Source organism: Sarcophilus harrisii, chromosome 6 (genome assembly GCF_902635505.1).
Source record: "Sarcophilus harrisii chromosome 6, mSarHar1.11, whole genome shotgun sequence".
Classification (NCBI taxonomy): domain Eukaryota; kingdom Metazoa; phylum Chordata; class Mammalia; order Dasyuromorphia; family Dasyuridae; genus Sarcophilus; species Sarcophilus harrisii.
In genome coordinates this window covers 205,791,771-205,819,252 of record NC_045431.1, presented here as the reverse complement: position 1 = coordinate 205,819,252, position 27,482 = coordinate 205,791,771, and the positions used below count along the sequence as shown (strand labels likewise).

General features: G+C 35.1%; 1 protein-coding gene across 6 annotated transcripts in view; it reads right to left on the bottom strand.

Annotated features, from left to right (window-relative positions):
• Positions 1–27,482, bottom strand: part of ARNTL (aryl hydrocarbon receptor nuclear translocator like) — a 101,547-nt gene that overhangs the window by 60,597 nt on the left and 13,468 nt on the right. For 5 of the 6 annotated variants that reach the window (XM_031941586.1, XM_031941585.1, XM_031941582.1 and 2 more), the window contains exon 2: positions 6,393–6,566. The gene's annotated coding sequence lies outside the window, so the exon portion shown is untranslated. Of the gene's footprint in view, positions 1–6,392; positions 6,567–18,721; positions 19,255–27,482 lie in introns of those variants that run through there. The other variant, XM_003773604.4, reaches the window with a different exon arrangement.

Genomic DNA, 27,482 nt, shown 5'->3' with positions numbered 1-27,482 from the left:
ATAGAAACCTTCTTGATTTCATTAACCATGTCCTTTGTGTGTTGCACAGTATGTGCTAAAGGGACTTTTAAAAGACTATTTCCATGGGTTATGCCTTCATCTCTACCCCCTGAAGTCACATATTTTTATCACATGATAAAAATGATAACAACAACAATAACAATGATTAAAGTTGTTAATGCTGATTGTGGCATTCTAAGAACACCCAAATCAGAAGGTTCTTCTTAAACTGACTTCATAGGGCACCTAATATTTTTAATGGAATTTTGCTCAAATGAGTTCTTCAACAGAATGATGATCATCTCATTAGTATAGAAAAACTCTGTACAAGTGTGGGTTTCAGCTTATCCAGAATTTAGAATCCTGTGTCATGATCTTGCATACCTTTTCACAGAGGTTCTATCCAACCCATGAGAGGCCTTCCTCTGATTTTTGAAAATATGTGGGCAGTAACAATCCAGCACACAGTTGTTCACCTTGGTCTCACAAAATGACTCTCACCTCATTATATTAATAAGCTTGTCTGTAAAAAACTGGAAACTGAGTGAATGACCATCAGTTAGAGAATGGCTGAATAAATTGTGGTATATGAATGTTATGAAATATTATTGTTCTATGATGAAGTCATCAGCAGGATGACTTGAGAGAGACCTGGAGAGACCTACATGAACTGATGCTGAGTGAAATAAGCAGAACCAGGAACAACAAGATTATATAAGGATCTATTCTGATGGATGTGGTTCTTTTCAACAATGAGATGATTGAGGCCATTTCCAATGATCTTGTGATGAAGAGAGCCATCCACACAACCAGAGAGAGGATTGTGGGATCTGAGTGTGGATCACAACATAGCATTTTCATTCTTTTTGTTGTTCACTTACATTTTATTTTTTTTTCTTTTTCATTTGACTTTTCTTATGCAGTAAGATAACTGTACAAATATATATGCATATATTGGATTTACCATATATTTTTACCATGTTTAACATATTGAATTACTTGCCATCTAGGGGAAAGGGTTGGGGGAAAGAGGGGAAAAATTGAAATACAAGGTTTTTCAAGGATTAATGTTGAAAAATTATTGATGCATATATTTTGAAAATTAAAAAGTTTTAATTTAAAAAAAAATAGGCTTGCCTAAAAATTGCAGTTGGTAATATGCTGGAGTCTATGTATAAATACCACTTTATGGCCTTTTGGGTCACCTGCAATTCTGCTTCTTCTAAGACTGTGATGTTCCCTACCTTTCAATAATAAAGAATGACTGAGAAACTACTTTAAGACGTGGATCCACTGTTCCATCAATAAGAACACCTTTTCTAAAATAGTCCCTCTCTAGCCAGCCATACCTTGTCATTTCATGCAATTCTTATTTCCTCTCACAAATCCCATGTAAAAATCAAGTTTTCTTCCACATTATGGGCATTAAGAAGTTGGAAGATAATAATTATATCTTCCTATTAGTTTTCTTTTCTCTTTTTTTTTCCTTAGACATCCCCAGTTCCTATAAACTATTGTTCATATAATTAAGTTTTCCAGTCTCCTGATCACCTGAGTCACCTTCTTTTGGATATACTTTAACTTGTCAATACTAATATTACAATACTAATAATACAACCAAAATGAAACACCTTGAATGATACTACCCCAACCAAAATCATTTCATGATAATGCAGTTTATGTTGTAGCCAAACTACTTGAATATCAAGAATTCTGTTGTAATATTCTTCAACTGATGACACAATGTATAACCTTTCCATGAAATGGAAAGCTCTCTAAAATACTTCTAGACTCAAAGTTAGATTTTTGCAGAACTAATGAACAATTTGGGCAAAGATATGCCTATACTCCATAACAAGTCAGATAAAGGTACTATACAATGAGATTACTACCTTTCTCACTGAAGGTAAGAGAATGACAGTTCCATTAGTGCTGCCTAAGACTTAGTTTAAGTGACAGCCACATTAAACTAGCATCTCATTCTGAATTTGCAATCTATTAAATCACCAGTCCTTTCCACATAAATTTCTCACAGATCTCAGGAATTACTCTCAAAATTTTACTTTTGAGTATATTTTTACCTGCTCATTTTCTTTTGTATGTTTATGTATGCCAGCCTGATATAGTGAAAAGAATCCCAAATTTAAGTATCATCAGCAAGAATCTGAATCCTGGCTCTGCTACTATCTAAGCTTGGGTCTATCACTTAACACTTTATCCTACATACCCAGCCTAAAGAATTTCCCTTACCAGGATGACATCACCACTGTCATTTGTGTTCCCTGAATGCTACAATTAATAACTGTGAGCCCATTCCCAAAGCCCATTAGTATGAAATCCTCTTCTTAAGATCCCATTGAGATCAATTCCCTGCACGAGTGTGAGAAGAAGGGCTGAAATGGCAAAGTTTTTGAGCTCTGTAGTCACCGAGTCTTGTTGGACTTTAGGCACTTCTTGGCTTAAATTGAAAGATGGAAGATGCTAGTCCCACTCCAAGTTGGTGAAGGAAAAGACTCTGAGAAGAAGCTGAAATGAAAACAGCTGGTGGTCTTGATAATGGCCCTATCTCAGCTTGCTACACTAGAGACTTCTGGAAATTTCCCCTTGGGAGAGAGCTGGGACCTTCTTTCTTGGTTGAGCTGAGTTACCTTGTTCCCAGTAGGAAAGGTCCTTCACACTGTATGTATACTTTCTCTGATTTCTGTTTTGCTATTGAATTGGATAAATGGATTTCTTTGATAACTCTGTGTTTGTGTTCATTCTAGAACATGTATATGGTAGAAAGTTAAGCCTTGGATAGAAAGCTGGGATCCTGCTTCCCCCATTAATTAAAAAAGTTAATGTGAACCTGAAAATCATATCACATAGACAGATATAATTTTAGCTTGGTATTCCTTCTCTCTTAGAACAAAGTGGCCAAGTTTCTTCTGCCCTCCATTTCCTGCTTCTCTACTTGGTAAGAATTAAAATCTCCCTTGGAAAAGGCTGGAGAGAAAGAAGGCTAGATATGTCTATTTTGCGTCTCTTTGAGTCATACAATTAATATCTCCATGCTGTGTGGAGGGTCAGCCCTCTCTACATACAGAAATGCTTTTCTATAAGAAATGTAAGAGTCCTGCCAAGGTATAACAACAGTGCTACCACACTATGCAAGGAAAAAATGTGGGATTAGTGGCAACAATGCATATGATATTCAAATCCTGAATCATTTATCCACAAATGGAGGGAGGTAGAAGTAGGGAAGAGGTGTTTCTGTATGATTGTTCTTCTAGGCCATTCAATAGAACAAGGAAATCATTTGGTTATTTGAAAAAAACAATAGTAACGTTCATTCACTGGAATAATGTTCAAGATAATGAAATCTTATTTGTCAAAATAATAATAATTATGAAATTTTATTTTAAATTCTGTAGGCTTCAGACACAAAAGACTGCACAAGGCAGCAGTAAAATCTTCAAAATGATCTCAGCTCCACATGCCAACACTTATGGCAGTACATTAATCAGCACATAGTGAACATGGCCCAATACACCCTCTCGAAAGACATAAGCTTACCAAATCCAGTGTCTCAGAGACTCCCAGTTTATGCATTTAATCAAAGTAGCAACGATTTGATTGGCTGCTACAACCAAGCTAACCTGTGTAATTTTCAAAGCTCAGTCAATTTATCTAATCTGAATCTCTTGGCAAACATATAAGGAACTAAAGGTACTTATCTTGGTTTAGGAATTAAAAAAAAACACCTAATGTTATAGATATGTTTGAGAGTCTTTACTTTTTTTTAAATGAAGAGAAATCAGAGAGAATCATTACACTCTTACTCATACCTGTGCCAAAGCAGTTCAGATTTCTGGAGCATTTTGTGATCACAAAGCTCTTTAACATAATACTTAAGGCTTTATGTATGTGTTACTCCATTTGAACTTTACTACAACCCTGGGGTGAAGGAGGCAAGTTCAGTTACAAAGCGCAAACCTTTCAGGCTACTAAATCAGTGTGAATTTATACAAGTCAGTTTCTAAAATTAATACTGGCCGCCATTTATGGAGCACTTCAAAAGGTTACAGAGTGTTTTATAAGTATCATCTCACAGGCTCTGTACAGTTCTCTGATAATAATAAGGTTTGCAACCTGCTTCTCCATATTTCATATTTCATCTCTTTTTTAGCCTCACAATAACCCTGGGAATTCAATACTACTGTATTATCATATTATTTTACAAATAAGAAAAGGTACTACTTTAAGCTGCCTCTCTAGATTAAAAGAGATTTGTTATTTCATTAATTAAACATAATATTTTAGATATGGACTGATCAGGGTAGACAGTGGTAGAAATGTCAGAGAATCTTAAGAGCTAGAAGAAACTTCAGGACCTAACCAAAAATCTTCCCTATTCCTTATCCAAAAATTGGTCATCCAGTCTTCCCAAGAAAACCTCAAGGTAAGGGAGAATTAGGCTGCATTAAGAGAAACACAGCAATTAGAATAAGCCATAATGGCATTTGTGATTGCTTGCTACATCACAGTGCTGATTCCTCTTTGAGCTTAAAATCTACTAAACCTCTAGCTTTTCACATGGAATTATGGTTGTTTAACTAAGCTTCCCCATCTTATATTTAAACTTAAAACAAAACAAAACAAAAAAACTATTACACAAGTGTAAAAAAGTAAGAGTTTAATAAGTGCTTTTTGATTGACTGATATTAAGGATAGGAAGGAATAGTCAAGGCAACAAACAAAACAATGATCCTAGAAATTAAGGGTCAGGAGGTAAAGTGGTAAAAGTTCAGACAGAAAACTTGGATTAAGGTTGTGAAGACAGAAGGGAAGAGACAAAATACAAAAGTTCATTATGAAATAAGACCAGATGTGAAAATTCAGGAAACAAATCAAAAACCAAACACAGAGGCAGGATACAACAGTGATGGCAAAGTTTAGTTAACTAACCATCTGTTAAAGTGCTCTCAATAGCTAAAGGCAAAGCAGCTAAAATTCCTGACTTGTTTTAATGATAATTTCATTCTTTGAAAAGCAGGGGAAGCCATGAGGGAAATGCTATTCAGGATCCAATTCTGATACTTCCAACTTGGAGATTCTATGTTCTTCAACCAATGAGGAGGAAAACACTTATCAAAGTAGAAATAATGTGAATCTTGCAAGGAAATATGTATTGCATCTTAAAATATGCTATTCAGGATCCAATTCTGATACTTCCAACTTGGAGATTCTATGTTCTTCAACCAATGAGGAGGAAAACACTTATCAAAGTAGAAATAATGTGAATCTTGCAAGGAAATATGTATTGCATCTTAAAATTCATGTGGGAAAGAAAGGAAAAGGCTCCTAGTTTTTTGGTAGGATGGATTCCAAAGAATTCAGAATAAAAAGTATTCTGAATTATAAAATATAAGTCAACTAAAGAGGGATGGGATGCTCTCAAAATTCTAATTTGAATTTACAGAAACACAAATTACTCTCTCTAGAAGAAAGCAAAAGAGGGACAATGCAAATAAAAGAGACTGATGTAGATGCATGAGAAAGTTATCAAGGCAACTGGGATTTCAAAACTAAAACCTCAATACTCTTGGCTTTGTTTTAGAAAGATCAACTTGGATTTTTAAAAAGTATGAATAGATAAGGAAACAAAGGCCTAAGACATCTTTCCAGACATGTTCTACCACTGCCCAGCTCTTTATTCATAAGCCTAACTCCAACTTTGGAATAAATACATTAGAAGTACTTTCTGCCCCTGTGACCCCTTCCTCCGTGTAGATGGCTCCTCAGAGCACCTCCCCGATAGGTGGGCACACAGGCGCCATGACTCATTCTTCTTCTGGAGGTATTATGGACTTCTACTGCTAAAACCATCAGTCCCACAGGTTTCTTTGTCATTCCTTCCCTCCCCTTTTCAGCTTCTATTTATGAACTGTCTTCCCCCAACAAATGTAAGCTCCTTGAGATCAAGGGCTAACTTTCTACTTGTATTTGTATTCCTTGCCTTAACAGAATAAAAAATAAAATGCTTATTGACTGACTAACTGAATTAAAAAAGCATCACAGTAGTATAAAATTAGCAACACATTAAGAATGTTAAAGTTCAGAATACACTGTAGCTGGCAACAAATGTAAAAGTAAAAATAGAAGAATGTTGGTTTTGTTTTGCTTTGCTTTTAAACTGTGTTGGGGGCAAGAAAAAGCTTAATGAAGAGTTAGGCTGAGTCCCAGAGTGGATGAAATAAGAATAGATAACAGAAATAGTAGAACTATTCATCACTCTGTTCTAATTTTTTCTACTGTGAAGAATAAATTTTTCTGGAACTTCTAGGAAGCATAGAATCAAAATGCTTAGCAGGAAGTTGAAATTCAAGACAAAAAGGAAATGGAGAAAGTACCTGGATGTTCTTGATGTGATCAAATCACCAAGTCTAGATGAAACACATTGCTGGGTACTGAAAGAACTGGCGGTCAGGATTGCTAGTGATCTTCATCTTTTTTCAAAAATTCAGGAAGAATGGTGAAGAGAAGTGGCTATAAAACTCAGGGTAAGCAAATGTCATCTCAATTTCCTAAAAGAGAAAAGAGTAAAATTTTCAAATTATAGACTAGTGAGTATGATTTTGATTTCTGACAAAATTCTCTGTTATTCTTATGATGCTTTTGGAGAGAGAAGAAAGGACTGCTCCGAGTCAATATGAATAGATCAAGAACATCCTGTGAGAGAGTAACTTCATCCTCCTATTCCCTTTTTGGGAGGGCAGGATCACTAAAGTGGCACATCAGGAGAATCTCATAGATTATATGTTATTTATTGATGGAAGACGCTTTTATTGTCAGGCCAAGCTACACATGTACTACTAGTATTTCCCCACTCTAGGAAACGTTCAGAATTTCTGGGGCTCCTTTTTGGCCCAGGATGCTTTGGTGAACTATCTTCAAAGGAATGGGCACTATCCCACTCTATTGGCACTTCTAGAACAGGCTGTTTTTGGACACAACACAAATAGTCATGGTAGACAACAACTGGGCTCATCATCTTCATTTGGGACAACATATAGGAAAGGGCCTGCCTTGAATAAAAGCATTCTTAGTGAAGGAATATTTCCTGTCAATAAAAGTGCCCCCGAGGATCTTCTTGTGGGGCTTGAAGGTAAGACAAATGTTCTTTTAATATATCTTGACACTTTCTCTTTGGCTAAATCCCCCATCAGGAGTCACTTCTTTGGGAAGATGAAGAGCTGATTGTGGTAGTCATGCTCTTTTGGGAAATCCACCATACCTCTGCTGCATTTCTCTCTGTCTCTGTTTCTCCTCCTTCTTCCCCTCTTTTCCTACCCTTTGCTCTCAAACAGAAAAATGGGGAAAAAGTGAATAAAAAAGATTTTAGCAAATCATTTGACAAAATTTTTCATGTGATCTTAGGCAAAATGAATAAATGTGGATTAGATGACAGTATAGTTAGGTAGATTTGGAATTCATTCAATGAATCAGGTTATGACTCTGACAGTAATTAAAGCATTAGACTTTCAACTGAAGGGTTCAGAGTTCATGGCTCTGTTCTGGCAACAAACTCCATTTTAAAGGTGGGGTTAACTTGTGGCACAGCAGATACAGTTGATAGCCTTGAAGTCTAGAAAATGAAGGTGTAAGCCTCACCTTTGCTACTCACTTGTGTGGTCATGGACAAATAATTTAAATCTCTACAAGCCTCAGCTTCCATATTATAAAATGACCCGGTAAAACCAGATAGACTCTAAAGTTCCTTTCTAGCTCTAAATCTGAGTACTGATTACAGACTTGATGTCAAAGCAGAAGATCTCAAATTTAGTGCTCTAGGAAATTTTTTACTGATCTCATTCTTTTTGAGTGGCAGAGGCAAAGAACCTTCCTAATAAATAGTTTTTTCAAAAGTGAAATGAACTACCCTTAGAAAGAATCAGTTCTTCATCATCTTTTTCAGAGATAAATCATAAAAGTAAATCCAATTCACATACAACTAACACTAAATAACTTCCTTTTCAACTCTAAAACTTTGTAATATTATAAATGGAATAGAAACAGGAACTTAGCAACATAATCAAAATATAGTCTTACCAGGAGATCATTATATACTTCAACAACAATACTATATGATGACCAGTTCTGATGGACCTGACCATCCTCAGCAACGAGATCAACCAAATCATTTCCAATGGAGCAGTAATGAACTGAACCAGCTACGCTCAGAGAAAGAACTCTGGGAGATGACTAAAAACCATTACATTGAATTCCCAATCCCTATATTTATGCCCACCTGCATTTTTGATTTCCTTCACAAGCTAATCGTACAATATTTCAGAGTCTGATTCTTTTTGTACAGCAAAATAACATTTTGGTCATGTATACTTATTGTGTATCTAATTTATATTTTAATGTATTTAACATCTACTGGTAATCCTGCCATCGTAATGAACTGAACCAGCTACGCTCAGAGAAAGAACTCTGGGAGATGACTAAAAACCATTACATTGAATTCCCAATCCCTATATTTATGCCCACCTGCATTTTTGATTTCCTTCACAAGCTAATCGTACAATATTTCAGAGTCTGATTCTTTTTGTACAGCAAAATAACATTTTGGTCATGTATACTTATTGTGTATCTAATTTATATTTTAATGTATTTAACATCTACTGGTAATCCTGCCATCTAGGGGAGGGGGTGGGGGGTAAGAGGTGAAAAATTGGAACAAGAGGTTTGGCAATTGTTAATGCTGTAAAGTTACCCATGCATATAACCTGTAAATAAAAGGCTATTAAAAAAAAAAAAAAAAAAACAGTCTTAGATTCAAAAGACAAGTTCAAGGCCCAAAAGAGGAGTTCAAGGCCCAAGTCTGGCAACTGATTAAGTATATGACCAAGGGCGAGTCATTTAATTTTACAGTCTATTATATACCTTATCTTTCCTCGTCTGTTAAAAAAATAAGGGGGGGGAGGTGAGATGGGGACAAGGTTCAGCACAGATGATCTCTAAAGTCTCTCTTAGCTCTAAATATTATAAAGTCCCTAGAGGCAGGTTAACTTAGTTACCTTTATTATAGAAATAATAACATGGCACAGAGTTTACAACACACAAGTGACATACTTAGTGAAAGAAAAATGGATTCTACTGTACATTTTTCAAATTTTTAAAATACTGGCTAGGCACTTCTAAAAGAATGACAGCAAATCCTCCCTTTATAAGTGAAGTCAACACACAATAAATGAGTTAAGAATGGAATCAACTTTTTTTTCCCCCATAACTAAGTATCTGAGTAACTGACAGTTAATCGACAAATACACAAGTCTCAGTAGCAAGGTCCTAGGAAGATTCCACTATGCAAATCAAGAATAAAGGGCTCATAAGCATATTTTAAAGGCAAATGCAGTATAAAGAAAAAAAGATCCACCCTCCCATTTTATCTGGAAATGGTTGGTGAGTATTTGAGCTGCTGATTGAACCATCCAAAGTTCTACAAAAATGATGAAGGTTCTAGAATAATCTGTAAATTCCATGCACTGAATTTTACAAACAACAATGGCAATAAGTTGCCATTGTAACATTTATCAATCAGGGTTTACAGGAAGCTGCTGTCCAGTGCTAGAAAGCTACTGATGTTAGCGATAGTTGTGGAGTTCTTCCCACCTGACATGTAAAGATGGCTTCAGGGGCAACTAGATGGTGTAATGTCACCAGCCCTGGAGTCAAAAGGTCTTGAGTTCAAATCCAGCCTCAGACATTTAACACTTACTAGCTGTGTGACTCTGAGCAAGTCACTTAACCCCAATTACTTTGCGGGAAGCAAGGGGAGATGGTTTCAACTTTCAAGCAAACTTCATGCACAGTGAAAAATGCATGTATCACTGGATGTTTGACAATGGCTATTCTCTCAGTTTGCTGAGATAAGCTGTCATTCAACTCTTAGTTTATTTCTGGGTTTTTTTTGCTAAAGAGAATGATCTTTGGACTGAAAAGGACAAAAATTAGATGTCTAGGAGAGTATTGAAAACCAAGATAAATAAGGTGGTTGCAAAAAAGTGGTTAACTGCTCTTGATAAGTTAAAGTCATTTAAATCCAAAAGAAATACAAATTGAGGTTCTGAAGCTAACAGATATGATTACTGAGTTGCTGTCAGAAATCTCTGAAAGACTACGGAAAATAGGCAACTAGAAAAGAATAAGTAATCTGATTTTCAAAAAATGACAACAGGATCATAGATTCAGAGTTAGAAAGAACCTTACAAATAACCTGGTCATTCACCCTCAATTTACAGAATCCCAAAGCCCAAATAGATGAAATCATTTGCCCAGGCTTACCAAGGCTATAAGTGGCAAAGCTGGGATTCAAATATGGTTCTTGGACATCAAATCTAATAGCAGACTTTCTATGGTGCCCTGCTAAGAAAAGAATAGAATCTGCAAAATGTAGGACAATGAGCTAGACTTCAAATCCCAGAAAAATTCTAAAATATATCATCAAAATTTAGAAAAATTCTTACTCATTAAAGAGATGGCTAGTTACTTGGATAAGGCATAATTGAAGTGTTTACCAAATGTGCAGATGATCAACATATTGAATGATAAAATACAGCTCTAAAAACAGTCTTGATTGACTAGAACGTTAGGTTGAAGCTAATATTATGAAATATAAACCAAGAAAATGATTTTGATGATAATAGCTAGTATTATTAATGTAGCACTTTTAAGAGTTACAACACACTCTGCAAATAATCTTATTTTATCCTCATAACAACCCTGAGAGATGAGAGTATCTTCATTTTACAGCTAAGGAAACTGAGGCTGGGAGAGATTAAAGGATCTAGGGTCACATGGCTAGAATATGTCTGAGGATAGACTTGAACTTCGGTTTCTCTGACTCTAGGTTCACTATTCTATCCTTTATACCTCACAAATTCCTTATCCTTAAGTTAAAAAAAATCAGCTTTCACTAGTACAAAATGGAGATGTGTCTAGACAGCTAGTATTCTAAAAAAGACTTGAGAATTTTGGTGAACTAAAGTTCACCATGAGTCACTAGTATCATATGGTAGCCAAAAAAGCTAATGTGATCTTTGGTTAGCAGGAGAGATATAGTATCGTTACCACTGGGAAGGTGACAATCTTATTTTCTGCTCTAGTCAGGGCATAGTTGAAACACTGTGTTTACTTCTAGGTACCAGAATTTTAAAAGTGAATGATAAGCTAGAGAAAGGGAACCAAGATGGTGAGATTGTGCCAAAAATGACCATCTGAAAGAATTGGAAATGTTAAGCTTAGAGAAGAGAAGACAGAGAATAAATGGCAGTTAGTGCCGGTACTTCCTCTATCGAGACATAAACTCTTCTAAAGCCTTCATGAACTTCTAAAATCTTCATGAACTGCTGTGGACCCCCCTCCTCCCCAAAAAAATCTTCTATTGGCCAACTGTTATCTTTTCTGGGTTGGTAGGACCTTTGGAATTTTCTCTCCACTACCACAGCCTTTAAGGACCAGGATGACATGTACCTCAACTTTTTCAGTTAGTAAGTATGCATTTTTTTTAGATAAACAATTATTCACTTAGACATAACTATACCCTCTATCCAAATAAAGATGACTCAAATCCAAGTTCATAGCTTGAACAAGAGTTGATTTATAAAGCCCTTAAAATGTGGTTCCAACAGACACTGGCAACCCTATAGTTATAGATGTCAAGTGCCATCATAATATATTTTTATAATAACTCTGTTTTTATTCTGGTGCTTTTAAAAATGGAATCTGCTCCAAATAATCCACATTTAGTGACTTTTCAGTTTTCAGCTGCTTGTTGCTTATAACATTCTATAAATAAAAGAAACAGTGCCCTATAACACACTGTAAACACCCACAGACAAACAGAGCCAAATTCTTCCAATTATGACCCTGAGACTGTTGCCAAGATACTTCAAGGACCTACTTGAAAGAATGCCATCTAGGCCATTTCCTGATTAAGCTTCCATCTAGAAAGGAATCAAAGCATGCTGTCTTTGCCCAGTGTCCTATACATGCTCAAATAATTGCTTCACTTTATTTAAATGAGACTCTTTCCTTATAAGTAGTTAAAATGCGGGAGCAGTAAAACCCTAAAATTTCCCACTGCATATCTTTATGTGTGTTGAAAAAAAACTGATTTGTTACACGACTGGCTTAATCATGGGTATATTAATAACATTTCACTGTGCAAATCAAGGTCAAACCCAAAGTAGGTCAACTAAAGTAGGGTCTGTAAGTGGCTGGTGAATCCAACAAAAGCTGCATCAATTCCTTCCCTCTGATCTGCACAAATCAATAAAGATCACGATCATGTGGTAAGCCACAGAGATTGCCAAGGCCAAGATGAGCCATGCCAGAGACCATTCTATTAAGATTTTGTCAAAGTCTATTTATATGCTCATACAGAAGTTATGACCTTACAAATACTAATGGCTTTAATATGGCTTATACAGACTGTTTAAATAACTGCACCAGCAGGAAACATAATTTTCATATTTCCAAAGAAGCATCACTCTGAGAATACTCCCTCCAAAGAAATTATATTTATGGTTCACTTCCTCTAAGAATAAACTACTTTCAACACTTGTCCTTTAGACTGCTACTTAAAAACCAAGACCTGGAAGCATTATTTGTAATAAAATGGTTTCTAGCTATAAACTAATCCTCATACAATCATCTTAAACACAAAAAATCTTTGACTGACTTTCAACTCAAGTATTAACTGAATATTTATTTACTATGTATTCCAGTTGTGAGGTGTCAAAAGCATACAACAAGGTCTCAAACTTTAGTGCCTTTTAAAAGTTGTCTAGGATATGTGCTGAAACAATTAGAGAACAATACAAGGCAAAAGAAATGTCAGTGCTTGGGCTGATTTTAGGAAATCTAAATTCTACCTCTACTATTTTTTAACTGTGTACTTGGTCAAACAGCTTAATTTGCTTAAGCCTGGTTTCTTTATTTTACCAATTAGAATAAAACCTGTGAAGTACTCACCTCACAGGACAATCAGGAGGCTTAATGAGAGTAACGATAATTTTTTTTTTTTTTATCAATCCTAAAGTTTCTATAGCAAGAAATTTATACATATATTCAATCATTTAAGAAGCATTTACTGATATGGTCAACTGTATGTCAGGCACTATGTAAGATGCTGTAGCTCCAAACACAAAAATTAAACAGTCCTTGCCCTCCAGGAATTATTCTCAATGATGTTTATATTTAGTTATTTTAGTTATTTAGTAATATTTAGTTATTTAGTTATTGCCCAACTTAATGTGGGAAAACTAGAAATTATAAAGATCAGATTTCTTGGAGGATATAACACTAAAGATGATCCGGATTTGACAGAAGGAAACTATTACAAGAATGGAGGATGAGAGGCATGAGAGAAAAATATGAGCAAAAATGCAAAAGCAAGAATGAGCTGAGCATGGCCTCAGGCAGTTCATTAGAAGAGAAGGTTCATGTTGGCAAGTGTGTATTAAGAAAAAAGGTTGGACAGGTAGTCTTGGGGCTTAGAGTTGGGAACTCTCCTACTACCTCCTATTCTCTTACCTTCCAGTCCCCCATGGTCCCAAGTTCCTTCTCATATGACACGGTCCTCATTATGCTGACTGTCCTCTTCTTAACATGCTCCAGCTTGTGACTATTATTGCTAAAACATCGTATCCAGAACTAGACAATGTTCTACATATGGGCCATCAGGCTCAGAGTACATAGTGGGACTATAGTCTCATTTATTCTGGCCATCATATTAATGCTACACCCACAGAACTTCCTTTCCATCAAATCAGAGGCCAAATTATAGCCTCTGGAGGCATGATTACACTACAGGTCATTGTTTTGATGCTTCCCTCAATCACTCTTCACCCCAAAAAGCATTATACAAATGCTGCTGAATATAATGAACATTTCTAACCTCTATTAGAATGAACAAATAATGCTGATATATATAAAAAGATGACTTTAAAATATTAAAAATACCATATGGGAATAATTAAGAAATACCACAAGGAAGAAAGGACAAATAGATTTTTTTCCAGCATAATTGATGCAGAAAATTTCCTCCACTAACAATAACTACATGAAGGTTAGGTCAATTGATATTCTCTAATAACTAAATATTCCAAGTGCTAATACATCAAAATCCTTCCATTTGCAAAACAAAAATAAAATACCCAAAATGAGGGGAAAAAATACCCAGGTTTTTGCAATAGTCATATATAATCTTCTGTGATACATACTACTGTCAGCACCTGAAAATGCACATGGACAGGCAGTTGGCTTCATTTTTCATCACTAAGAGCATGTAGACACTCCCTGAGTAGGTGCATAGGGTGGGTGGACAGCCATGACTGGGGGGAGATGGAAAGCACCAGACAGTCCAGATGAGTAAGCTGAGTCCAAAGTCAGAAAAATACTAGCAGGGAAGAACTCATGGGTCAATAAGACTAAAAATAAGAGTAAAACGGTCTCACTCCTGTTATTACAATAGCACCTTTAAGTAGTACTGTGTAGAGTAAGTATGCCAGAAAATGACTGCAGGCTTTCTGCTCCAGTCCCAGGTTTGATGCACCTGCTTAGCCAAAGCCATTCTTAGAGCATTCTCCCTGTCACTGATTGTTGGAGCCTCACAAGACTTCATTTTACACAGGCTGGGTATAGTAGCCAACAGGTCAGATCTCAATCTTGATCAGTACAGAAGCTTTGATATGGTCCTTGTCTGACCCAAGTCAGTTTGCTCCTCTTACAGCAGCCTTGTGAACCTCTGCTGGTAAGGACTCTCCCACTTTGGTGCTGGACTTAATATGTGCATCCAACTGGTTTAGCAACTGAGCTCAGAATTCCTGAACTCAAGCAATCCATTAACCTCAGGCTCCAACAATCAGTGACAGGGAGAATGCTCTAAGAATGGGTTTGGCTAAGCAGGTGCATCAAACCAGGGACATGGAGAGCGGGAATGTGCTATCATGCTTAACCTTTAAAGCTTTTTACAAACACAATGCTTGGTACAAAGTAGGTGCTTGATAAACTGCCTTTTAAAGGCTTTTATAAGTACAATACCCTAGAGTTGTGATGGAAAGTGCCATCTGCATCCAGAAACAGAACTATGAAGATCGAATATGGATCAAAGCACAATATTTCTCCCCCTTGTTATTGTTTGCTCTTTTTTTCTCGTGGTTTTTTTTTTTTTCTTTTGCTCTGACTTTTCTTGTGCAGCATGACAAAAATGCACATATTTAACCATTGTCAGATTACTTGCTGTCTTGGGAGAGAGAAGGAGAAAAATTTGGAACACAAGGTTATGCAAAGGTAAATATTGAAAACTGTCTTTGTGTGTGTTTCAAAAAAATAAAACATTATTAAAAGGTGGCAGGGCCAGGAGGGAGGTGGGGAAGATAGTACAATATTAGGCTTTTAAAAATGATTTTGTTCACACCTTTCCAGGCTTACTGAATATTACTCCTCTTCACATTTTCAGCCAAATTAAGCTCAATAATTCATTATTCCCAACTCCTAGACTTTGCCAAAGGAATAATGATAAAATATGCTATGCATTTTGATGCAGAATGAGACATATATATTTTTGTATACAGTCATTGAGGGAATTCACTTTATTTTCTTTTTTTCCCCTATGGAGTTGGGGGGAAAAAACAGATTTCTGTTAAAGGTTTTTTAATAAAGAAAAGTGGGGGGAAAGGAATAATGCTAGAGGTAAGAAACATTCCACACACTTTCAGATGAGATCAGTGTATTATTAATCTGACTTAATTGTTGATCATGCATATTTTCGTCTCTTTATATGTGGTATCCCCCATAGATTTTAAGTTCCTTGACATTAGGAACTATTTATTATGATAGGAACACTGGTTCACGGTTAGTTGGGAGTCGGTCAAGCTATTCTGGAAAGCAATTTGGAACTCAAGTCAATAAATTGGCATATTATCCCAGCAATAACACTACTAGGGCTATGCCTCAAAGACATCAAGTAAATAGGACCCATACGTACAAAAATAGTTAAAGTAGTTTTTTTTTTTTTTCCTAGTGGAAGAGAACTGGAAACTAAGAGAGTATCCATTAGGTAGGGACCAGCTGAACAAATGATTGAAAGTGATCAAATATTATCATACTATAAGAAATGATGCAAGGGTACCATGACAAGGCATCAGAACAGATCTTTAATGATTTACCACTGAAAACATTATTTTTTGCAAACAGAGTGGGATATCACAGGAGAGACAAGATTTATCATCACTTATATTAAAAATATTGTGGATTATTGGTAGGGTTAGAAGTCTAAGTTCCTATAATTTACATGCTACAATGATTAATTATCTTATATTATTATGCTGTTTCTAAGTTCCTAAAATATATCCTTTATAGCTCATAGTAGTTTAATAGGAATCAATGACTATTAGGCTGAAGGCACATTGATGTAATGGTATAATCCTATGATCCAGGAATTGAGTCAACCAGTCATCTATTGTAACCCTATGTGATAGTGAAGAAGTCACTGTTGGTTGGGAGTTGATCAAGCTATTGTGGAAAGCAATTTGGAATTAAAGGCAATAAACTGGCATACTATCTCAGCAATAACACTACTAGAGCTATGCCTCAAAGACATCAAGTAAATAGGATCCATATGTACAAAAATACTTAAACCAGTTCTTTTCCTAGTGAAAGAGAACTGGGAACTAAGGGAGTATCCATTAGTTGGGGACCACTCTAGGTCTCAATTTTGTTATCTGTAAAATGAAGAGATATTCATACTATCTAACTTGGGGGTTGGTTGTAAAGATAATTTATATAAAGTGTTACATGTAGAAATGAAAAAAAAATGATGAAAAGCTCAGTTTCAGAGAAACTTGGAAAACTGTATATGAAGTGAACAGAACCAAATAAACAATCTATACAACCACAATATTCTAAAGAAAAACAATTTTAAAAGATGTAAGAACTTAGATCAATCCAGTAACTAATTATGATTCTGGCTATGCATATTTCTTATGTAAATTTTTTTGTTGTCTTTACCCCCATGGAAATGGGTGGTGTGTGGTGTGTACGTGTGTGTGTGTGTGTGTGTGTGTGTGTGTGTGATAAGACAGAGAGAGAAGAGAGAATATAATTCTTTATTAATCATAAAAGTTGGGTTTTTTTAATTGCTATGTCATAAAAAATGATAAAAGGAAGAGTTTCAGAGAACCTGGGAAGACTTGTATGAAGTGATGGAGAATACAGTGAGAAAACCTGGAACAACTTATAAAACAACAATATAAATTACAAACAATTTTGAAAATTTTATAGGAAGTCAGATCAATACAATGACTGATCATAAATCTGTAAGACCAATGGCAAGGCCATTACTTACTTTCTGGCTGAGGAGCAAAAGACTCAAAGTGCAGAGTGTGACATAATTTTGAGCCAAAGGAAACCTTTCCCATTCCTCTTTAATTCTACTGCCCTCTCTCTGTTAATTATTTCAGATCTATTCTGTAACTATCTAAATTGTATGTAGTTGTTTGCATATTGTCTCCTCCATTAGACTGTAATCTCCTTGAGAGCAGTAATATTTTTGCCTTTCTTTGTATTCCCAGAGCTTACTGACTTGAAGATGTCAAATGCAAGAATCTGCTTTGCTTCTTTGTTGCAAGAACACTATTTTTCTTTCCTCAAACCCTCTATTTTGAAGTGTGAAGGGAGTTAATGATCATGAAGAAGAACAGGAGAAAGAGGAGGGAAATTTTTACTGAAGTGATTTTTATGCACAAAAGTTCATAAGGATATTAGATAAGCAGGACAGCTTTGAAAGTTAACATGTCAAATGATTTCATATATGTATACACACATACATATACTCATATTTTAAAGCAAGCTGTAGGAAAAAGAGTCACTAGTTTCATACACATATTCTTTTTCTGGTCTATTTTATACATATATGGAAATGTTTCCTTTTTTTGGTGTTCATTAAATTCAGAGTAAAATAAAATAAAATAAATGTATATTTGGGAAATTAAGTAATTACTATAAGTTGTAGTATATTGAGATATTTATTGACCCTGATCAGCTTTTTATAAAACGGGCCAAAGCAGTTATCCACTTTAAAAAAAATTCTTAATGATATTAAGAAATTAGACACTCTGAAAGTTCTATAAAAGAATCAAAGTATTTGTTAGGCACAAGACCAAGTAACCATTTGATGAAAATATTACAAAGCAAAGATTCTTAATTTTTTCATATGTCATGGTCCCTTCAGGCAATCTAGAAAAGTCTAGTCTTTTTTGAATAATACTTTAAAATAATTGAAGTAAATGCTAGATTTCACTTAGAGATTAGTAAAAAATAAAGATAAAATTTTTTCCTCAGGCAAGTTCACAGACTTAAAATTTATTTAAGGACTTTTTGGAGGGGAGCCCTCCTTTAGAGTTCCCTGGACTACAGAGTAAGAAACACTGAGTCAGATAGTACCTCCTCTTATTAAATCTCAGCTATTATAAAAATGATGCTTAATTTAATTCAGAGTTTATTTTCCAGATCCAAGTAGAATATACTCTGGTCAGAAACATTCTGAGTTATGATCAATCAATTTAGCATTCTTTGTGCCTTTTCCCACCCTTGTCTCATTTTACTAGAAGGGATTTGGTTTCTTGCTCCAAACAATGAACTGCAACAAAAGTCATAAAATAACACTTACTTTCTTTCCTTTCTTCTCTTCTCATTGGTCACTCCCTTCACTCTTCGTAGCTGAGACTTAGGGGTATCTTCTTCTAAAGAGTCCCCTATTGATCCTTTGCTAATGGACTAAGACAACCCCATGGCAAAGAATATCCTTCGGACAGGCAGTGGGATTGATGATTCCAGCACCATATGAACTTTTATTCATATAGTAAGCTTCTTTTTCTAATTTTTCCTGGGACATCTGTAAAATTAAATGGGTTGAAAAAGATGATGTCTAAACTATCTTTCAACTCAAAACCTTCTGATCTTGTTAAATGGGATGGTCTGGAGCTTCCTCTTACACTAAGAATAAGATAAGCACAATCAGACATATTCCTATATGAGAGAAGTCAAAAAGCATTTATTGAATGCTTAACTATATGTTAGGTACTGTCTTGAGGATCAGATTGTCTGCTACCCTCAAAGAGTTTATAATCTAATGAAGAAGTCTGTTAAAAAGAGAAAGAGACTGTAAAGGAAATTTTCCTGAGGTCTTTAAAAATTTAAATCTAATGATGTTATTTCAAAAAAATTCTGAAAAAGAAGAAAAGAAAACACATCTGAAATACTAATATGGTTATATATGAAGCTCTCTAAGTAATTCTACTCCTTTATATAGATTGTTATCTAGTTATATCTAATTCTTCCTGACCAGGACCACAGTACACCAATATTGTCCATAAGGTTTTCTTGGCAATGATATTGAAGTAGTTTGCCATTCCCTTTTCCAATGGATTAAGGCAAAGAGAGGTTGAGTGACTTACTTGCCCAGGATCACATAGCTAATTAATAATGTCTGAGGCTCCATTTGAATTCAGGTCTTCTTGATCTAGGCCCAGAGCTCTAACCATTGAATCATCTAGTTTCCTTTTTTGTACACATACAAAAAACTAAAGAGCACTAACAACAAATACATAACATGCAAATACATGAGTGGCATGGATTTGCAAGAATAGTATTAGAAGGGCTAAAGTCAAGAATGAGCTGAGCTTTGAAAGAAATACTGATGATAAATTTTTTAAAGAGTTTTTCTGAGTATGTCTGAAGAATGAAAAACCAGAAACACAGAGGCCCTTTGGTTGGGGCAGATGGTTAAAAAAAAAAAAAAAAAGTATTAACTGATGACAGGAAAATCGGAGCTGCTTTTAAAATCCTGTTTTGCTTTCATTTAATCTGCCAAAGAAAATGATAATCAATCTGGAAAGGAAAGAATAAACATGGGGAATTGAATCCCAACATAGGCGAGGAGCTAATAAAACAATAACAGCTCTTTTAAATGAATTCAAATCCTCTAGTTAATATAAAATTACTTTCAGGATTCTGGGGAAAAAAAAACAATAAATTTAATTGCTGAACTCTAATAAATAAGTGTTGACAAAAAAAATGCCAAAAGACTGGAAATGGCCAAATGGTGTCCAAAAATTTTAAATGGTAGCAATAGCAGATTATGGAAACTATACAGAAGTTACCTTGATGTAATTTCTAGAAAAATTCTAGAGCTGATTACTAAATGGTTGGTTTGTGAGAACTTAAATGAGTAATCATTAAGAACTAGCATGGATTCACAAAGAACAAGTCATGCCAAATTAGTGCCTTTATCTTTTTGCTAGATTAATAGATAAGAGAAATATTATAAATTTAATATTAGGATTATTATGTATTATGATTTAGTCAAGGTAGATGACAAAGTCTTTCAGTTATATTCCTGTAGACAACACAGAGAAACAAAAGCTTAAAGAAAATGCAAATTCATAGTTGGAAGAACAATTATATACAAATGGTGCTTATTAATAAATCTGACTTCCTTGGTTTTCTCTAAGTCCCAACTAAATCTCATTTTCTTCAAGAAGCATTTCCCAGTCTCTCTTAATTTTAGCACCCTTTTCTTTTTTAATTAGTTCCTACTTTTCCTGAATAAAGCTTGTTTGTCCATATTTGTTGTTCTGTTGTCTCCCCTCTTAGATTGTGAGCTCCTTGAGAATAGGGGCTGCATTTTTCCTTTTTTTATATCCCCAGTGCTTAGTGCTTATATAGCACACAGTAGGCATTTAATAAATATTTAATGAAAGACTGATTCAATCAATTTGAAGGAAAATTTCTAATGATATATCAAAGTTTCAATTATCAGCTTTGTTCGGGTCAACATTTTTACTCAGGGTTATTTATTAAATTTGTATATAAGCTGGCTAACAGATTTGAATTTTAAAATATCTAATCAAAGAAAAACTAAGCTAATCTAAGTAGATAAAATTCACAGAAATAAAATAAGGTCTTAAACTTGGGTGTCTTCCACCCTTCAACTATGGTAGCAGGTAGTATAATGCATACTTCTCACCTTGGCCAACTGATTATTGCTTCTTACACCAAAAACACAATCAGCCCTGAAATGTCTAAAAAAAAAGAAAGAGAGAGAGATAGAAAGCGATCCTTTTTGTTATCACTGCCAACAACAGAAATTTTATTATTCTATTTTGGATTATCAAGGAGCAAGGAAAATGTTTTCTTTAAAATCTCCAACAAAGAAATGACAACTTGTTGAGTCTATTATAAAGAGAATTCTGTTCATTTCTAGGTTGGACTAGGTGGCCTCTGAAGTTCCTTCCAACTCTTATGAGTGTTGTAAAAATTCAGTTCAGACCAATTTCAAAAGAAGAACATTCAGTCAGTCAGGCATGGTTCAAATCAGGCAGGAAGCAAATTCAGTTGAAGTGATTGGGCAATCAATTACCATTAAATGATCAAAATGAGGGGGGAAATTTTCTCAAATTAGTCAACTGGCAACTTTATTTTTTAATAAAAAGCTCATATAAAAGGTTTACATGATAGCAAACTGGATCAAACCATTTTAGCCTTTCTGATGCCACTGACTGAATTCATGTTTTATGGAGCAGTGACTAAAACCTATAGAACTTTCTTTTCTCTCTTTTTTTTAAAAGGTAAAACAATAATATGTGGGCAGATATTACTCAAAACCACAAAGCTCCCATTTATTTTGAACATTAAAAATATTTTTCTAAGGACTGATTCAAGTTCAAAGAATAAAAAAAATTTTTTTGATTAGGAAAAAAAAGAGGCCATTCTCTGTCTCATTTCTTACCTAACCTTAATCACTGAATGGGTTTTGCCTCAGTCAAAATGAAACTTGTTAAAGACCTTAGTTTAAAAAGGTCAAGGTAATCCCACTGCATCCAGCCACCCCCAATCACCCAGATGGTCCAGAGGAGAAAATGAGACTAGTGACTTTGCACAGCCTTCCAATAATAGCCCCACTAAAGAAATTGAAAAGCATTCAGTTGCAATAATTTAACAGCAGTATGATTAAGGCCATACAACAAGAATGTAAACCAGGATAAAAAGCTATTAGTCCTAAAAGAGGCTCAACGTTCCTAACCTCTGAGATGATCCCTGAGAGACTGGGGTTTGAGCTTGTTGAGAACATGGAAGCTTCACACTGCAAGATATACAAATGGGCAACAAGTTTCCAGGTTTGACATTTGAATTCTTTCATCTTTTCCATTCTACCCTTATTGAGTAATACTTCTGGCATCAATAACAACTAAAATGGAAATTATGAAGGAAATCACAAACTCTAACTTGATTTCAACTAGTACAAAGAACTCAGTAGTGCTAAAGGCTACCGGGGAGGTTTGAACTGGACCAAACATGGACTGAATCAGCAGTGAGAATTGTAGGCACAGGGGAGAGAAGACAGGGCTTACTCCCTCGTCACCCAGGCACAGGCTTACAAACTAGTGCTCAAATTTGTAGAGTGGTCTACCAAACTAAATTGGCAGACCTGATCAGCATCTTTTTGGCATCCTGAATTAATTGAAGTTTAGCTTAGGAATTAGTACTCCCAGGTAGTCATCTGCCCTACAGAGTGGCCCTCCGTAAGAAAAGAAGGGGAAGAGAATCTGTAGTTAACAGGAAAAGGTATTTTCTGAGTGGATGTATTATTTTAACTGAACTCCAAAAGGTCAAGAAAAGGGAGGTCAACTCTGCTGGTAATAGATTAGTGAGCGATATTATCTATTTGCAGTCTTGGACAAGAATTAATTCTTGGGTAGGTGAAAGAGGGAAAAAAGATATTATTATTATTATTTTCCTCAATTACATGTAAAATACATTTTTTTGGTTCTACATGTACATTCATTTTTCATATATTTCCATACTAATCATGTTGAGTGAGAAAAATCAGAATAAAAGGGAAAAATGAGAAAAAAAAATACAAGAAAAAAAAAAAGGTAAAAATAGTATGTGTTGATCTACATTCAGTCTCCATAGTTCTTTCTCTTGACGTAGATGGCATTTATTGGGATTGCTTGGGATCACTGGAACACTGAGAAGAACAAAGTTTATCATAGTTTATCATCGCACAATCCTGCTATTGCTGTGTACAATGTTTTCCTGGTTCTGCTTGCTTCATTCAGCATCAGTTCAGGTAAATATTTCTAAGCATTTCTAAAATCAGCCTGTTCATTTTTTTATAGAATAATAATATTTCATTATTTTCATATACCGTAACTTATTCAGCCATTCCCCAACTGATAGGCATACACTCAGTTTCCAGTTCCTCACCACTACTATCATTATCTTTTTCTGTTATAGTAGTCAATCTGATAATTGTGAAGCAGTACTTCATGTTGTTTTAATTTGCATTTCTCTAAGCAACAGCAATTCATAACATTTTTATATGACTAAATAATTTTGATTTATTTATCTGAAAATTGTTTATATTCTTTGAACATTTATCAATTTATACAATGACTTATATTCTTATAAATTTGACTCAGTTCTCTCTATATTTAGGCCTTTATCAGAAACACTGGCTGTAATTTTTTCCCCCCAGCTCTCTGCTTCCTTTCTAATCCTTGGCAGCATTGGTTTTGTTTGTGCAAAAACTTCTTAATTTAACGTAATCAAAATTATCCATTTTGCACAATGTTCTCTAGTTCTTCTTTGGCCAAAACTTTCTTTCTTCTTCAAAGATCTGATAGGTAAATTATCCCTTGCTTTCCTAATTTGCTTATTGTATCACTCTTTACATCTAAATCATGTACTCATTTTGACCTTATTTTGGTATGAGATGTGATATTTTGGTGTGACATGTTGGTCTATGGCGAATATCTATTTCTATTATTTTTCAGTGTTCTCAGCAATTTTTGTTCAATTCTTATCTCAGAAGCTGGAGGCTTTAAGTTACCAAACAGTAGATTAATATAGTCATTGACTATTGTCATGTATCTAACCTATTCCATTGATCCACCACTCTGTTTATTAGCCAGTTCCAGATAGTTTTGAGGACTATTGTTTTATAATAAGTTTTTTGCATTTTTTCAATAATTCTTTTGATATTCTTGACCATAAAGGTATATTTTTATCTGAAAAGAAGCAAATAGGTCACTTGTGACTGAAAATCCAAGATAATGTGACTCTGTAATCATCGAATATTAAAGTCAGATTGGTTTTTTAAAAGGTCATCTAGTATAATAGCCTCACATTTACAGATAAAGAGAGTTAGGCCTAGAAAGGTTTAGTGAATCACCAACCAACCACTATTCTTCTGTACACCTATGAAGCAGCATGGCAAAGTAGAGGAAGACCTGGATTCAAGACAACATCTGAAAAAAACTGGTTTTATGACTCTAGCCAAGTCACTACTTCTAAGTATTACAGGCAGTTCAGTTCTAGGTTAAGGGGAAGGTTTCTACCCATACTGTTAAAGGAAGCTTTCCTCACTGGGACGTTTCCAATACCATAGAAATTAAAAGTGCAGCCTCAATCCCTACCCTACTATGTGCCAGAAACTTTCTAGGTACTGAGGATACAGAAACAAAAGTATCCTTAAGGAGTTTACAATTTATCAGAGGAGGCCAAAGGTACATGTAGAAATATATGACTATGGGGAGGGGGAAGAGACGGCACTAGGAGGTGGGAAGGATAAGAAATCAGGAGAGATTTCCTATGAGACTGGGGCTTAAGATGACTTTTGAAGGAAACACGTATAGGAGGTGATTCTATCCATGGGGAGCAAGTGGAAGTTGCATTTCAGGAACATTTTGATTATTTCTTTAGCTAGGCTGAGAACAAAGGAAGGATACACATTATCTTGGACAGGGTCAATGATCTGACATCTGTCAAACTGGCATATTGAGGGAATGCTATAGATATTATATATTTATATTTCAAAAAGAAATTTGACAGTTTCATAGGATATATTAACAGATCAGAGAGAAAGACACCAGCTGGATGGTAATAGACATAACTGAATAAACATTCAAACCTAAAGGGTGAGCATTAATAGATCGCTGTTAAACTAGAGGTTGGTATTTAGTCAATTGCACCACAGACCTTCCTTTGATCTGATTCTCATCAAGATTTTTAACCATGACATTGATTAAAACCATAAATGGCACACTTATCAGCAGATAACACAAAGTTGGGAATGATGGCAAACATGGCGGCAAAATAATTTTAATATGAGATACTAAAAGGTCTCCAGAGACTAAAATAACAGACCAACTCTAATAAAATGCAATTAAATAAGAGATAAATGTGAAGTTTTACACTTTTTAAAAAAACAACTGTATAAGCACTAAATATAGCTGGACAGTAGTTCATGTAAAAGCTATCTAGGGATTTTAGTAGACTACAAATGCAATATAAGTATTATCTGGCAGTCAAAAAAATTCCTAATGATGTCTTAGGCTATATTTTTTAAAAGAACAGTGTCCAAGTCAGTGATAGGCCTACTGACACTTATAACTTGTGGTATGAAGAAGGAAGGGACTAGAAAACCAAACCATGTGAAAACCAACTTAAGGAATGAAGAATGTTTATTCTGGAGAAGAGAATATTTATTGGAGGGGGAGAGAAGAGAAATAAAAGGATAGTTATCTTCAAATATTTAAAATATTGTCTTTTTCAAGAAGAATTAAGTTTGTTTTTCTTGGTGTAACAAGGCAGATTTAAAATGAAGCAATAAGTACTAAAAATCTAAAAAGATTTTTTTTTCCAAAACTTAATTTAAAAATTTTCCCCATGAACAAATAATAAATTTTTTCTCTTCCCTACTCCCACTTCCTTATTGAGAAAAAGAAAAAAGAAAAGAAACCTCTTTTGGGGGCAGCTAGATAGTGCAGTGAATAGAGCACTAGCTCTGAAGTCAAGAAGACCTGAGTTCAAATCTGGTCTCAGATATTTAACACTTCCTAGCTGTGTGACTCTGGGCAAGTCACTTAACCCCAATTGCCTCGGGGGAGGGGGGGGAACTCTTTAAAAAAAATACTTAGAATAAATAAGCATTAACAAGCAAAACTAACTCCTACATTGTCCATGTCCAAAAACCAAAGGTCTTCATTTTAAAGCAGTTGATTTTGATGTGCTAAACGAATATTTCCTAATCAATACAGTTGTCCAAAAGCACAAAGGGCTGTCCTACAATGTGGAGTGAGATTTGCTATTAGGAGAGTCTCAGAGGCTGGATAATTTGCCATTCAGGAAATGCATGTAAGCATGTAGATATGAAATTGGAAATAAACTGTTCTTGTACTTGCACCCAACTCATTGTGCAGCATGTGGTTAAGCAAACTTCCATTTATTGTTTATTATGTGTAAGGAACTGTGTATTAAATGCTAGAAATAGTAAGAAATAGTAGAAAATCATGCCTACATCTAGAGCTGTTCTAGATTTTGCCTAGAATATCTAGGTTAGCCTAGGGTATGGAGATAATACTGCTAAACCTCCAGGGCAACCTTGAGGTCAGAGGATCTTCTTCTGGGAAGGAAAGGGAAGAGGAGAGGGGAGAGAGAGAAAGGGAACAAGAGAGAGGGACAGGGGGTGGGGGAAAGAGGGAGAGAGTCAGACAGACACAGAAACAGAGAGAGACAGAGAGAGAAACAGACAGAAACACAGAGAGAAACAAAGAGACAGACCTAGAGATAGAGACAAGAAAAGAAAGAGATAGAGACAGACAGAAACAGAAGAGTCAGACACACACACACACACACACACAGAGAGAGAGAGAGAGAGAGAGAAATTTGTACTTATCCACACATTCAGGAGGTTACAAAAGTGAGCTAGGAGAGCTACAAATTAAATAAGAAAACCAGAGGCTTTTACTTACAACAAGGACTAAAAATTTTGTAGTAACATTAAGAGATGAGTATACTTACTATATTTGTATTTCTATGAGTGACAAATAAACATTCACAGATATTCAGAACACAGACTAGCCTCCCTACCAGAGAAGCTAAGAGTGTTGGAAGAACCTCTCTCCTCCCTAAGTTGAGATGGGGTTGAGGAGCCTAATGAAGTACCTTACTTGAGAGAATAAAAACCATATTTCAAAGAGAAAGCTTTTAAAAAATTTCTCTGAAGGAGATGAGGAAGAGCAAAACTGAGCCAGTTAAGTTTGAGGATGATAATCTAAGGAAAGGAACAAGAGGAGATCACTACTAATATTTATGAGGCTCTCACCTCACCAGAGAACAATAAGCTGGATTTCCTGAGCAAGAAGCAGTTTCTCTTGTTCAAAGAAATGATGATATGGACCCACAGGTACCAACTACATAAAGGTTATCTAGTCATTAATTGCCAGAGGTACAAGTAATGAGATGTGGTAACACCCTGATGATGAGAAGGTACAGATGCTGCTCATTGTTGACTTGATATAAATAATTAAAAAGATTGCCATCTTCTTGGGGGAGTATCTATCTGATGAAATAGAAAACTTTCT